Here is a 15,564-nt window from a genome sequence, read left to right as displayed (position 1 = left end):
AATTTTTGTTGTTGTTACTTGCATTATAAATTGAGATTTTACTGGGGAAAGTGGCTACTGTGAACCATAAAGCAATTGCCTCAATCAAAAGCAATTTTGCACATTATGTGTAAGCATTGAAAGGATCGAATTGTTGCATTTATGCTTTTCACACATTACCATGCATTAAACCTGGGATACCGGATTTGTAGTACCTCACCCAATGCTGTTGGACTACATATCCCATCATCCTTGCCAAATTGCCATGCTGACTGGGGCTAATGGGAGATGTAGTCCATCAACAGATGGAGGTTACAGTCTTGGCTACATCTGCCTATATAAGCCTATATCAATGCACTTAAGATGGAAAATAGCACTTTTAAATATTTTGAAAAAGAACAAATTGTATTCCCCACTAAGTGCATGTTACTAGATATTTTATCCCATAAGGAACTAATAACAAATCCGCTTCAGAGAATGTGGATCTAGACTGGCCTCAGAGACGCCATGCATCCAAAAAGATCCCAATGCCTTCACAACTGCTGGAGAATTGGAATAAAGTAAGAACACATTCCTTAAAATATAAAGTGTGTGCATGTGTGCGTGAGAGAGAGAGAACAATTTTATGTCTCTATATTAAAAGTATTAGATATAAAAAATATTAAAGAAGAAGAAACATTGCAGACAATGGTCTTTCATTGGTTGGGTAACAGCATCTACTTCTCTGCTCCAAGTTTCTGAGACAATATCCGAATTAAAAGCACTTCTCATATATGTTAGCAGCTCTTGTCAGTTACAGCATTTCCCCTTAAGCTCTCATTTGTGACGGGGAGTTTATTGTATACAGTTGGCAGACAAGACACTAGGCCCCCAGCTGTTCAGATTCCTTCTATGAGTCAACATAATTGCACCCCCCCACTCTAATATCTTCAGCCTCTCTTTGCTGTTGGTTGGTTGTAATGGACATACCTAAAGTAATTGAGCCACCTGTTGCATCGCCAGTTCTGTTTATGGAAGCCCCGCTGAACACTCAGTAACTTGGTTTGACACTAATTGTTTAAGAGCATGCCATTGTGATAGCATTGTAAATAAAGTTGTAGATTTCTTTTAATCAATAATAACAACTTGCTCACTAGAGTATAAGTTCATGGCTTTGTTACCCTTTACCTTAGGCGCTTAATGCCAATTTTAAGCCCATTATAAAATCTGTGCATTTGAAAATAAGTTTATTTTTACAATAATGTACTCTTCCAGCTCGCATTTTTCTTAGTCTTAGAGCAAATGTCAAAATAGAAATATCTACAATGAAATTCATATTTCTACATGGTTTGAGCTATCTGTTTGCTGTTCATTAGGGGGTATATGGAAAGTTAAATGATATCAGCACAATCCTTAGTAGGGAAGAGTAAATAGTGAAGGGATGGGAGGATACAAAGATTATGTCTAGGTTCACCACGGCTGCCATTGGGTCACCATCCAGAGGATGACCAGATGCACAATTCCATCTCCTCCAGGGAAGGGAATGCTACCAGTTGATGGAAACCACAGGAGGGGAAAGTGCTCTTGTGCTCAAATCCTGCTAGCTGGTTTCTCATAGGCAACTGTTCAGCCATTGTGAGAACAGGATGCTGGACTAGATGGGCCATTGGCCTGATCCAGCAGGCTCTTGTTATGCTCTTAAATAGTTATTTAGATTATGGTACGTCTGCACTAACGGCACAGGTAAATGACCTTACACCAACCATAACATACCATGGAGACAATGGTTCTAATCTGTTTGCAAACACGCCATTTCCATTATCTTCTAGCCAGCCAATCCATAAAAGCCGAAGCATCTAGAACTGTCACTGGATTCAAGGCTTTCTTCCTAAATCAATGGAAGGGGCTGGTGTCAGCTCCCAAAGGTAAACTTTTGGAAGTTTTCACAGGGCCTTTATTAGGCCTTTAAAGTGTTTGGGAAATGGATATACAGTGGTACCTCGGGTTAAGAACTTAATTCGTTCTGGAGGTCCGTTCTTAATCTGAAACTGTTCTTAACCTGAGGTACCACTTTAGCTAATGGGGCCTCTCGCTGCTGCTGTGCTACCGCCACGCAATTTCTGTTCTCATCCTGAAGCAAAGTTCTTAACCCGAGGTACCACTTTAGCTAATGGGGCCTCTCGCTGCTGCTGTGCTACCGCCACGCAATTTCTGTTCTCATCCTGAAGCAAAGTTCTTAACCCGAGGTACTATTTCTGTTAGCGGAGTCTGTAACCTGAAACATCTGTAACCTGAAGCATCTGTAACCTGAAGCATCTGTAACCTAAGGTACCACTGTACAGATGAATATAACTGAAAAGAGGTGGCATAAACTATGGTTATCTAGACTGTATTGGTCAGCTTCAGCATACAGAAGGGAGAGTACATTCAAAGTCACCCACAGGGGCATTGCACAGTGGTGCAACTTTCCCGAATGACATCAGGGACTCTCACCAAATTGCTGATGCTGATGTAGAGGTAAAGGTACATTCCACCATTTATGGTGGGAATGCCCAAATGTTGGTCTGATGTCTATAAAGCAATATCTAATGTCTGAGAAACTGATTGCTGTGTGGTATTTATGGGATGGGCTTGTGGGTACTCCATTCACGAAGGATTTAGTAACATAGATGCTGACTGAAACTCATATTTCAATTGCATGAAAATGGAAAGGCATAAAGGATTAGCAAATCACGCTCTGGTATAAGACTGTGTGGGCAACTGTAATTAAATATATATATACAAATCCTTTAAAAGTTTCCACTGGCACAGACAACCCAGAACACTTTTAAGCCATTTGGTGGGACTTCATGCACAAACTGGACCCAGTGCACAAACGTCTGCATCGATGGGAGAAATTTGGCATATCAAAGGTTGTTATCTGCACTGCTCCTGTAATTGTCAGCTTTGTATATACAGTGTTAGTTTCTTATTAGTGCTAATGTGTCTCAGTTCTGCTCAGAGCGGCTCCACTGAAATTAATGGATCCAAGTTAGTCATATCTGTTTCAATGGGTTTACTCTGGATGAAGCTAGCATTGAATACAATTTATTGAGCTCAATGGGACTTAGTTTATTTTTTATTTTATTTTATTTAAAAAAAACCCAGTAGATAACTAAATCCTAGGGCCATTTGTCACACAAACTGCATTCCATGAGATTTATGGCATATCAAATATTTGTTTTGCCAATGTGGGAATTTGCTGCCATGGCTCCGGATGAGTCCTACATGCCTTGCTCCTCTGTTATGTAACACCATAGTCTGCGATTAGGAAATTTCATGGAGCTCTATTGTTCATTTTCTTATCTGAATGGTATTTTTTAATGCAAGTACATATGCTTCTCTGCCAGAAAATCAAGGTCAGACAGAGACAACAGCTACAAATCAGACAGAGTATCTTCTGTGCCAGACATTGGGAAAGGGATTCTAAGCAAGGTTTGGATATCAAACCATTCATGGATGACTATCGAAACCAAAATATGTGACATTATAAGTTTCTCAACCTGAACTGGCTTGCAATTCATTTCTAGGTCCAATTCATGGTCCTGGTCTTGACCTATAAAGTCCTATCTCAGTACCGAATGGTGCCTAACCATACCCCAAGATCATCATCAGAGACTATTCTCCAAGTGCCCCCTAAATCACTGTATTTTCAATGCCAGGCAAATACTTCTTTTTTGTGCCTTTCAATATTTTTAAAATCATTTTAACATCTTTTTTGTCTCTGAGAAATTGATGGAGCAAGGAAGATCTGCTGTTGCTGCTCTAATTGTTTGTTGCTTCTTTTAATTATTATATATAGTATTTTATTTATTTATTTATTTATTTTAATTTTTTGGTAGGGAGCCACCCTGAAGATATTTTTTGATGGGCACAACTCACTTGTGAGGCAGATGTGTGGTTGTCTCTTTTTTCTGAATCAAGGGGAAAATGATTCTCTATGATTAGAGTTTATGATTAGAGACTCTCTATGATTAGAGATTATGATTATGATTACTCTCTAGGGTAAGTCTAACCTAGAGAAAGAAATGCCCTTGCGGAATAAGGGAAGGAGAGTATCAGACAGCTCTGAGTGAGCCCTGAGAAACAGGCTAAGAAGGCCGGAGAGCGCTGCCTTTTTCCTGGGACAATTTGGCATCTAAAGAATCACCCGTGAGTACTTAAAACTCGAACAATTGGACTTCAAATAAGGATTGGCCAGTAGAGAGGAATTGGACTTAAAATATATTTCAATTTGGTACTGAAACGGGAAGGTCTAAACAGGAAGTCAGCCTTCCGTTTCTTTGTAGTCAGAATAAAGCAAAGATAACGTAACTAGAGCATAGAAATTCCCCTTTAAAGGACTGGCTTTCATCATTTAAAACCGTGGAACCCCCCCTTCGGTAGCAGGAGAAGAAGGGGGACCTTTTTTTGGATTGTCTAAACCTGCAGAAGTGAGTTTAAAGTAAAGTAACTTTCCACCGTCCTGATCCTGGAGCGGAGTGTCAGGACTGACGTTTGAAGCTCATTGACCAGAGACAAATGTTTCTGACAGATAGTTAAAAGAAAAGTAACATAGTGACTCCATTGTTTCCTTTCGCATTTCAAAGGAACAAATATTGACTGAATATTTTAAAAAAGAAACTTTGTTGCTATTGTTCTTAAAAGAAAGAATAAACAAGTTGTCCCCCGAGAGCAGTGTTTCCCAACCTTGTGCCTCCAGCTGTTTTTGGACTACAATTCCCATCATCCCTTGCCACTGGTCTTGCTAGTCAGGGATGATGGGAGTTGTAGTTCAAAAACAGCTGGAGGCACAAGGTTGGGAAACACTGCCCTAGAGGGAGACTGTGAAATTGTAACCAACTTCATGAGCTTGCAGCTGTTACAGATTACAATCGTGGGAAAGGACTTGTGACCTTGCAGGACAATGTTTTCAGAAGCTCTGTTGGGTGCTTTCTGTAAAATAAATGCCCTATTGGATCAGCTAAGCCAGAAGACGGACTTGATGACTAATGCGACCAGAAATTTTGAACAGGCAGTAGGAAACTACATGGAGCCTACCCAGGAACTAAAACAGGAGTGTGCTATGACAGCACGGATGAGTGAAGAGGATACTGCTGAATCCTGGGTGTCAGAAATGGAGGGAGCTGCGGCCCTGCAGGATCATGAGCCTTTGGACTTGATAAATGAATTGGGGGAAAACCAGCCTTGGAAAGATAAAGTTAGGTTTGGTTTGGAAATGGGGGGTTGGAATGACCCTCCCATGCCGGGATGTTTGGACTTTCTGAGTCTGATAATGGGCCGTCAGATGTTTGGAGCTGTGGGGGCTTTTAATTTTGGAGGGAATCTGAAACAGGTGTTTAAATATCACATGGAGTTTAGTCTGGACTATGGAAATGGGGCTGATCTGTTGAAAAGGGTCAAAAATATTACTAAGCTGGAGTTCCTACGAGTGGAAGGAAAATATGAAGAAGAGCCGCGGAAGGGACATGGAAGAGACTTGAGGGCCTCGGATATAAGGACACCAGGTTAATGCGCTAGATAAATGGGACAAAAACGACTGACAAAATCCGGAACCAGGAGGAAGGGACGCTGGATGAAGATTGGATTGTTTTACTTGTTTTTCTTTTATCATTAGGACTGCTTTAAAATAATTGATGAATGCTAGAAAAATGTTGAAATGGAACTACTTGGTTCTAGTAAAAATGTTTAAAGAATTAGGTTAATGGTATGGTTATGAGAAGTCGGTAAAAATAAGATTTAAGTTTTAAGTTTCAAGGTTTGCTATAAGACAAGATGAAAATAGATTAAGATAATGTAAGGACAAAATATTATGAATTATGGATAGGATTTGCTGTGATAATTATTAACCAGGATACAAGAAAGGGGAGGAAGAGGTCAAAGAAAGAAGGTAACAAAGTTAAAAACTTGAGAATGATGGATGTATTTTTTCTTTTTCTTTTTTTGTTTTGTCTTTTTTTCTGTTTTGTCTTTTTTATAATTTTAAAAAATGTTTAATAAATATTATTTTAAAAAAAATTAGAAGGCAAAAGTAGGAGCCGCCTTGAGTCTCTGTCAGGGAAAAGGCAGAGAATAAGAATAAGAATAACAGGAGTAGGGCCAATTCAAAAACTGTAACTAGGGCAGAGAATCTTAGAAGATGAAGAACCATTTAGCACAGCAGTTAAATCATCTGCTTTGCATGCAAAAGGTTGCAGGTTCAGTCTCCACCATCTGCAGGTAGAACTAAAATATACCCTCACCTGAAACCCAGTACAGCCACTGCCAGCTGAGCTAGATGAACCTATGGTGTAACTCAGTATAAGACAGCTTCCTATCTTTTCCTCTTAGGCCAGGCACAGGCAAACTTGGTCCTCCAGATGTTTTGAGACAATTCCCATCATCCCTAAAGACTGGTCCTGTTAGCTAGGGATGATGGGAGTTGTAGTCCGAAAACACCTGGAGGGCCGAGTTTGCCTATGCCTGTCTTAGGCAGTCAATGACCAGAACCTTATTCATGAGTTACTCATGTGTAGGGCCTTGCTATGTTGACAGAGAAACAGGGCTGCAATTTGGGGGGGGGGCAATATGTCACTACACCTTTCTGTAAGAAATGCATGTTGCTGTTGGTGGTCTGCAAAGAATATCCAGCAGGCTCTGCATCATGGCGGCATTCATTCAATGGACATCTGTGGATGCATGTTGGCAATGTCTATCAAATATATAAGTGATAAAGCTCTGCATGCAGAAAATCCCAGATCTTAGCACCGGCATATCAAAGGATATTACGGCACAATCCTAACCATGTCTACTCAGAAAGGAGCCTTGTTGAATTCAATGTATCGGATTTCCAGAGATTGATATTTTAGTTTTAGTTAGCAAAACTGGGCAAGACCTTTGCCCTGAAGACTTGGGGAGCCATTGCAGGTCAGAATAAGCAGTCCTGGGCTGGATGGGCCAATGGTTTAACTCAGACCAAGATCACTTCATTGGTATTGTACCACTTAGTCAACTTCTGAATCCCTGCAAATGGGGAAGGAAAAGAAGTATATACAGCAAGCCAAGCCATTTATTCACAGTCACTATTGAGGTTCATTTTAATTAAACAGTTTTCGAGTGGCATGTCTTCAAAGCCCAGATCCATTTAGAATGTTGAGATCTAAACAATCACTTCCAAGCATGTCCATCTTGTTTTTTTAGAAGCAACTATTTAAATCAGTGCTTCAGAGGGATGCTGATCTTCCTGATTCAAGTTGGTATGGGTGAGTCTTTGCATATAGGCAGCTGTTGTAGACTCAGGCAGCAGGTCAGCAACTTGTGCAACAGGAAGGAAGTCATCTCACTTTGTCAAGACAGTGGAATTGTCCAATTGGCTGCCTGGATTCAATAAGATTGCATTCAGCCTATCCAAATACTTAGGTAGCAAATGGCTACAGGTCTGTTCCAGCAACAACTTCATGAACACCAGTTGACTGGACTACTTTGCAATTCGCTGCTTATTATAATCTAGGCCTATTTAAACAAATGGACCCTAAACTCAGTTGACCCTATGAAGAAAAGAATCATTAACTAGCCCCTTTGAAAAGTTTTTTTTTTTAAAAAAAGAGTGTCCTGTTCTATGACATTGTCCAGTAAGGCACCATTTGTTCATTGAAAATGCATATGAGCTCTTTCAAGAGTCCTTCCTCTTTTCAGGAAACCTACGGGACAGTTTGTAATCTAAATAAGCGCTGAAACAGGACCATAAAATGAATCGCGTTAATATAATTACAACCACTAAAATCATCAAAGGGCCTGATCCCATATTTAAGCTACAATAATGAGGTAACGGGGTAGGGGGGATACTAATCCTACTACTATCACTGCTCTGGGAGATCTAATTATATAATGTCGTATTCAGGGCTGTGTGGCGGATGGAGCCATTCCTGTAACATTCCAATCAAAGTGATCTCACTAGCATGTGAAGGAAGAGTCCAGCTGACAGATTTGGGACATGTACTATTTAGTCAAGAGGCCCCATGTACTATTCATAAAGAATTAACAACTCTTATATTGACAATGACATTATTGTCAGAAGATCTTTGGAAGGGTAAGAAGGGGGGGGAGCCTCCATAAACTCTCTCTCTCACACCCTGTGAAGTTAGACTCTCTCTCTCTCTCTCTCTCTCTCTCTCTCTCTCTCTCTCTCTCCAGCCTCTTTTTTCCCAATGCTGATGTAATCTCCAAACATCTCCAACAGCAGCTGCTTAGCGAAACCGGGCACCTTCTCCCTAGTCCTTTTCAGAAGCACACGCGGCACTTTCCAGCCCCCTCAAGACAATTGGGGCCTTTCTTTTGCCAATTAGCTATCACTTCAAGAGCCCCCGCGCTGTCCAACGGGCTCTTAAGAACAGTCTTTGCAGGAAACAACACTGGAGGGGCTTTTTCTTTTCCTTTCCTAGACAAATTAAAAAGGAAAAAGGAGGGAGGGAGAAGAAGGGGGAAAGCAAATCAGAGCACAGAAACTTCCCAAAATGCATTGCTCATCAATTAGTCCAGGGCCGCATGCAAAAGCACCCATGAGAGTCAATCTCATAGCTAGGAAGAAGGCGGTCGGTGGTGGTGGTGGTGGGGAGGGAAATGCTCACTTTCTCTTTGGGAGACTGTTTCGGTCAGTATGTTAAGCAGATGTGACAGAAAAGACTGTTTGTTATAGCAAAGCTCAGAGTTACAAAAACTGTACAAGAAAAGGAGTTCTTGGAAGGCTGGTCTTTGCTCCTCTGTGTTAGGGGCATTGTTATTTGTAGCAAAGTGAAATAGGAAAACGAAGCTTTGTGGGGCTTGATTTTGCTAACTATTGGTGGAGATAAATAGGAGGGGGACTTTGCAAAAGCCCTACTGTAGACCAGTGCAAATGAGACTCAGCTACTGTGCTTTCAAGAAAATAAAACAGGTTGGGTTCATGGGAAACTAGATATTGAGGCAGAGGCAGATTGAACCATAGCTATTGCCTCAGTTGGTTTGCCATGGTAGGGTATGATACAGCTACTTGGCCCATTGAAGTTTCAATTCCTTGAAAGCAATGGAGCTGAGGAATACGACTTTGGTTTATTGTAGTACTTTACTCCAAACAAGGTGCCTTTTGGTCCCTGTCAGGACCAAAGGTCACTAGTTACCTTACTCTGATTTTATATACATACATATATATATATATATATATATATATATATATATATATATATATATATATTCTTATAAAAATTGCCCTTACATCAGGGATGGAGAACCTCCAGAAGTTGCAGGAGTGCAATTGCTGTCAGCTTTGATCATTGGCCATGCTGACTGGAGACTCTGCTCGCTGGGACTGATGGGAGTCCAGTGGCTTACCTTGAGGGATACAGATTTCTCATCCCTGCATTAAAACATATGGTTGGAGTAAATCTTTTCTTTACATATTGACCAAACTCACAAACTGAGGTCAAGTCGGCTGGGCCTGTTGTTTACACTGTCATTTTGACAGCTTCAGATATCATCAGCTAAAGACTGAGCATTTTAACTGGAGCCCCAAGCCATGAAACCTTCCAGGCCCGTGTAGAGCTTGTCTGAGGACCAGTACAGGGGTCTTGTTTTAATAAAGTTATAAACGCAAACAAAAAAGCAGAGGGTCTCTGATGGGACCCCCTGGCCAGCTTAGCCCTCCAAGGCCTGGGGCAAGTGTACCCAGCTGCCCGTCCCGTCCCATTCCCGCCCCCCGCACAGGCCTGGAGCTTCTCAAGAGGTAAGGAAGATTCATCTCCACTGTCCTTTCACATGGGTTGTAAATCCTCTCAGTTTCATCAAGGTTTCCAAAGAAGTTGTATTCATTTTGGTGTTTCGTTTCATATGCAATATGTGCTGGTTTCAAATAATGTTTTGGTCTTGGCAATTTTGGGTGGTTGTAACTGCTTTGAGTTTAAGAAGCATGGGATCAAATTATAAATAAATCATATTTATTTACATATACAATTTTATTACTCAGATTTCTACAATAAAGTTTCAGAATGATGTAACATACAAGAAAAAAAGTCAATACATACTACAATTTTATGGAAGTACAATAATCCATAGCCACCAGTCCAGTACTAGTCACACTTTAGCAGTACTTAGAAAACTCATTTATAAAAAGTTCTAGTTCATCCTGTCCCAAAAGGAACTAGTTCAAGTTAAAGCTCGTACTTTTATAAAACAAACTAGTTTGGTTCAAGTTCATCCAAATGACCTTTTTAGTTCATGAAAGACTAATTCTTTGGAGGTGGGAAATCAGCATTCAGAATATGATAAGTTGAAGTATAGGGTCCAAAAGTAAATCAGGGGCTACACACAAGTAATAAGATATCTAAAAGACAGAATTGTCTTTCCCCATAATTCTATTTCTATCTTGGAAAAGGCTTACCTGTTTAATTTCTGCCTGCTACACAGCAGGCACAAGACAGCATTCACTTTGTTATTTTACCTGTACTTCGCACTGCAAGCTCCACCTGTTGGAAGAGAATGAATCTCTTCAGCAGAGAAGATACTGGAAATGCCTCATATTCCTTCTTTCTTTGCTTAGCAACAGTGATTTTGGTGACTGAGTGACCATAGCAACAGCAATACCTCCATATCTGCCTCATAAGACACATAATGTTGCCTCCATGTTTTGTTTTCTAACTTTCAACTGACACTTTTAAAAAAATGTATGAAAGCTTCCAGGCCTCCTACTGGAAGCAAGGGGTGGAAAAGGGGAATGAACATGAAGATTAACTAGAAACAATTCAAAGTTCTACCCCAAAATAACCTTAATTCACCTTTAACTCATCCAGCAATAATGGGAAATATTTTCAGGTGTAGTTCAGAGATTTTTGAACTAGTTCAGTGAACTTCATTAAACCAAACAGGTTTATTCCAACCGCTGCACTTTAGTCTATATCTAACCCAGAATGAGGGTACTTAAGCCAACAGAGTTATGCAAACTTAATTCTGGGCTCGATTTAAGCCTCTGTTTTGTGTGGCTAGTGGCCCAGTTGAGGGGAAGGGGATCCCTAGATGCACAACAAACACATTGTGCTTAATGGGGATCAGATGAGAATTGTATTAGTTCTCTATTTCTGTGTCAGGATAAATTCTTCTTATAACATATCAGTGTTGACCTCATTATTCACAATTATCCTGGGGGACGGATTATAACAGGCAGCGTTTTACAGTAATGGATCAAGTTACTTTTCTGGGGGGGGGGTATATTCTATGGCTTTTGCACCACAGTCCCATGCATGTCTACTCGGAAGAAAATCTCATTAAGTACAATGGATTTCCTCCCAAGTGTATAGGGTTGCAACCTTAACGTCCAGCATTGACTTTTGCCTCACACCTCCCTCTTCTGGAATTGAAGATCCTTCCTCTGCTTCACCATAAGAAAGAAATATTCCCAATATACTATGGTAATTTTAGCTCCATGTATGAGATGGGAAATGCACACACTGGGAGATTCATGGGATGGGAAGCCCCATGCTGTACATCTTTGTCCAGATCCAGTAAGGCAGATCCGCGTGCACAGCTGATTTGAATGTGTATCTTCATCTGGATGGACTGTGAACATTATTATGCTTATCCTATCGAACTGGCTGAGTGCATCTTTTGATGCAAATGGGGCTGCATGTCGCCCCCATTCCAGACCACCAGTTGTTATGTATAACTAGATCTCCTTGACTACAATGGGACTGTGGTCAATGTATGTCGTATACACCTCTGTGAAAAATGGTGATATACTCATAACTAATATATTGTCATAGTATCTTGATTATATGCTTTTTTAAAAAAAAACAAAAAACCAGATTCAGTATTTTTGATCTTCATGACCTTGCAATCAGGAGGAAGATACTTGAACAACTAATCAGAAAAATAATAATTACATTTTAGGTGGCCTCCAATTTGCACACAAAAATTACTGACATTCAATATCAACAGTAAACAAGGATTATGTTCGGTATCAACTGCAATAGGTTCTAGTCCGTAAAATTGTGTGTGTGTGTGTGTGTGTGTTACAAATTTATTTTCCGTCTTTGTATTGAAATATTTACATTCTGCCTTTCCGCCTCATTTAAATTACCTTCAGGGTGCTTACAGCTCATAAGAAAATGACAATTAAAACATCCTAACCATCACCACAAGCTAACCACTATAGGAAATAAATAACGTATGAAGATGGTGAAAATTATATCTTAACACAAAATTAAAAGAATAAGGAAATAGGATACTTAACTTACTCTTATTAGTCACATATTCAGAGAGGGTGGAAAAGGCAGCAACACAAACCTAGCAAGGGCCTTTTGACTAATACAGAGGTCTCGAAGTTTTCTTTTAAAGATTTTTTAAATTAAAAAAACCCAGAGATCGCCAGTGCTTATCCCTTAGCATCACAGGTTTCCTACATTTATCAGACTGGAAAGGTAAAGGCATCTCTTTTCAATGTATTTACCTAAGGTCCCACAATTCCCTGTACAATGAAGTGAAAACAATACAGCCTTTTAGAGGAGTCCTGTTAAAAGCCAAATCAAGGAGTTTTATCTTTAAAGGGCAAAATCTGAAATGTTGACAAAGTAAACAACTGTTTCAAGACCTTGTGATTATATGCATGCTCCAAGTTCTTTCAATGTTACATTGTGCCGAGAAGGACACAAACCACATGCCTCTTACTTACTCTTCGGCAACGAAAAATGTCACAAAAGTACTGAGAGAACAGGCAAGCATTGATAGAAACTAGAGGAGAAACTATGCAAGAGTAGCTTCCCCCTCAATCCCAGATTTAAAAAAGAGTTCATTTTAATATCGTCCTTACATTTTAATCAAATTTGCATCATATTGTGTGGGAGCGCTGGTCAAACCTGTGACATCAATTCTGAGCTGGTGTGGTGAAAAAGACTGTTCAATTGCTTCAGAAGTGCATCAGCCTTCATTCCATTTATTTCTGTGAGGGAAGGGAATGCTGTCAAGATGGCTGGGATTAAAGTCCCCCAGTAAGGGAGGCTGAGCACTGAGAGGTGGTCCCGGGATGTAGTGAAGCTAAGGGACAGGAAACCTAGAATTAAGGAGGTCGAAGGGAGATTACAGAGCAGGCAAAGGACTTAGAGGGACATGAAGGAATAGTAGCTTGCTTGAGAGAAAAGACAGCAGGGACTGGAAATGAAAAATGGGACTAATCAGAGAAGGAGTCACAGCATTCAGTTTCAAAGCATTTAAGGTTGAGGGAGCTATATGCTTTGATGGGGGGGAAAAGGCATACTAGGAAGGCTGGTCAAGATATAGAGTGACTAATTGCTACATCCAGACTATGCCAAGGGATTCTTCTTGTTGTGGGTTGGCCAGTATAACTGTCAAAAAGCAGGGGGGCAGGGAGGCAAATATTATTTGAACTAATCAGCCAATTATCTCACAGTAGACGTCTAGCACTTACTTGACTATGGAATAAAACATTTTAATAGAATGCCCAGGTGCCATGTACTAGAATTCTAAAAACTAATTTGGAACCGGTTCTGAGTTTGAAGAGGTATTTTACTAGGCCTCAGACCCAGAGTTGGTTTTCAACATGGCAGGCACCAGAAGGTAGTCCACCTGGCTGTTGGCCCATAAAGGTAGGAGCTGTGACAGAGGAGAAGAGACCTCAGATGCAGCTCTTTGCCCTCATACCTACAGGGTGAAAGGGGGAGTGTTGAAAGGGGGAGGAGGAAGGGGAAATAATTTTGGGAAGGGAGCAATTTGGGAGTCAAAATGGGAAAGGGTTGCATTCTTCAGTAGCTGCAACTTCCAAAACCAATGTAAGGGGAGCCCCACATACTGTAGATGCCATTGCAATGATTCACATTACAAGGTGACCAGGGCATGGGGCACTGTAGCAAAGTTATCTCTAGCCAGCAACAGTCAGAGCTGGCATACCAGCCAAAGCCGATAAAAACCAATCCAGTGGCAATGATAGATGAAGGCATACTCCCAGCCTATATACCTGTTTCTTCAGAGGAGTGCAACCCCATCCAGTGTGGGAGATTATAGTCAAATCCAACAATGCATTTTCTTGCTTTTTGGTATGTTTCGGTGCTAATGACCACAGAGCTGTATTGCTGTTGGCAGAGACTCAGACCATATAAATGTAATTGATAGAGAGGGTTAGGGTTAGGGTGAGTAGGAAGAATCAAAGAAGTATTTCCTGTTCCTTTTCTCTCTCTCTCTCTCTCTCCGACCAGAAATGGGGGCAGACATGCCCTCTGCTTGGTCCATCTCAGGCTCATGCCTGAGACTGTTTCGACTGTAAAGTAGATTTCAATTGATCCAAAATATAGCAGCCAAATTACTGGCTGGAGTTCCATTTAGATCACATCTAACCCCCGTTTTAAAACAGCTGCATTGGTTGATAGTTCATTTCCAAGCCCAGTTCAAGGTATTTAAAGTCCTAAATACATGAAAGACAACCTATTGGGAGTTGAAATCAGTCATGTTGGTAGTTCCACCACCCTCAGAAGTTTGCGGGTGGGGTGGGAGAGGCTGTTCTCTGTGACAACCCCTAAGTTGTGAAACACCTCCCCTGTATATTTTCAGGACCTACCCTATTTCTTGTAATTGCTTTTTCCTGTAATTGTAAGTTTTTAAAAACTGCTTTTAATGTTGTGGTTTAAATTGTTGTAACCTGCCCTGGGACCTTAGTGTGAAGGTTGGGGGTGATAATAATAATAATAGCAATAATAATATCCTTTAGGGAATTAATGCACCACCCATTTCTGATCTTTTATTTAGTATTAATGGTCTATCTAGATTATGTTTACGATCTCTTTGAACATGGAAAGGAGGGCAGAGAGGAAGGAAAGAAAGTCCATTTCAGCAAGCTCCACTGAAAACTGATATGTAACTTTGTTCTGGCTGATCAAGCTGTTAACCAGGAATGCTGTCAGGAAGCAGGAAGCATGTTCTGTTGCGTTTTTTGGAAAAACAGTATACCTGAATGATTTTTCCTCATTCCCTTTGAGAACATACAAAATCAGTCAAGGAGGTGAAAAGTAACTGTATCGCCTTACAGACAAAAGCAACTTTCTGATTGCAGCTATTTCAGATACTTGGTAGTCTAAGGAAAGAAAGAAAGAAAGAAAGAAAGAAAGAAAGAAAGAAAGAAAGAAAGAAAGAAAGAAAGAAAGAACTCAGACTACATTCACAGGTTTACATGGTGACAAACACACTTTTGTAAAAATTAAGAAGGCAAGGTTTGTACTAGCCATAGCCTATGAATGAGACTACCTTAAACTGATTAGAAGTCTGAAGAGAAGCATTTACGGCAGGATGATGTATTTGGATTGTAAAGAGGCCAAAATAAGCATTTTGAAAATAATCTCTGACTATGGGACATTTTATTTTTCATAAGAAGGAAAGAGCTGTTGCTGCAAGAGCAAGAAAAGAATTACTCTTTTATTTAAGCATTTTCTTTTTTTTCCTTTTTTTTAAAAAAGACAATTTTGTAAAGGAAGGAAGTGATCATCAGGCCACAATCTTAACAAAAAAATGCCCGCATGCTGAAACACCATACAAAACAAGGATTCTACAGAGAAAATGAGG

General features: G+C 40.2%; 1 long non-coding RNA gene across 1 annotated transcript; it reads right to left on the bottom strand.

The window, feature by feature from the left end:
* Nucleotides 1-7,027: 7,027 nt before the first annotated feature.
* Nucleotides 7,028-12,497, bottom strand: LOC310748886. Its single transcript, XR_014541404.1, has 4 exons — nt 12,237-12,497; nt 10,388-10,472; nt 9,227-9,367; nt 7,028-8,413 (listed from the first exon to the last, which is right to left on the bottom strand). It is a non-coding gene; the product is annotated as an uncharacterized lncRNA (long non-coding RNA).
* Between the last annotated feature and the right edge of the window lie 3,067 nt (nt 12,498-15,564).

This window comes from Podarcis filfolensis (assembly GCF_964270895.1).
Source record: "Podarcis filfolensis genome assembly, chromosome: 1".
Classification (NCBI taxonomy): Eukaryota; Metazoa; Chordata; class Lepidosauria; order Squamata; family Lacertidae; genus Podarcis; species Podarcis filfolensis.
The sequence above is the reverse complement of the archived record's forward strand: the minus strand, read 5'-3'. Positions and strand labels throughout refer to the sequence as shown.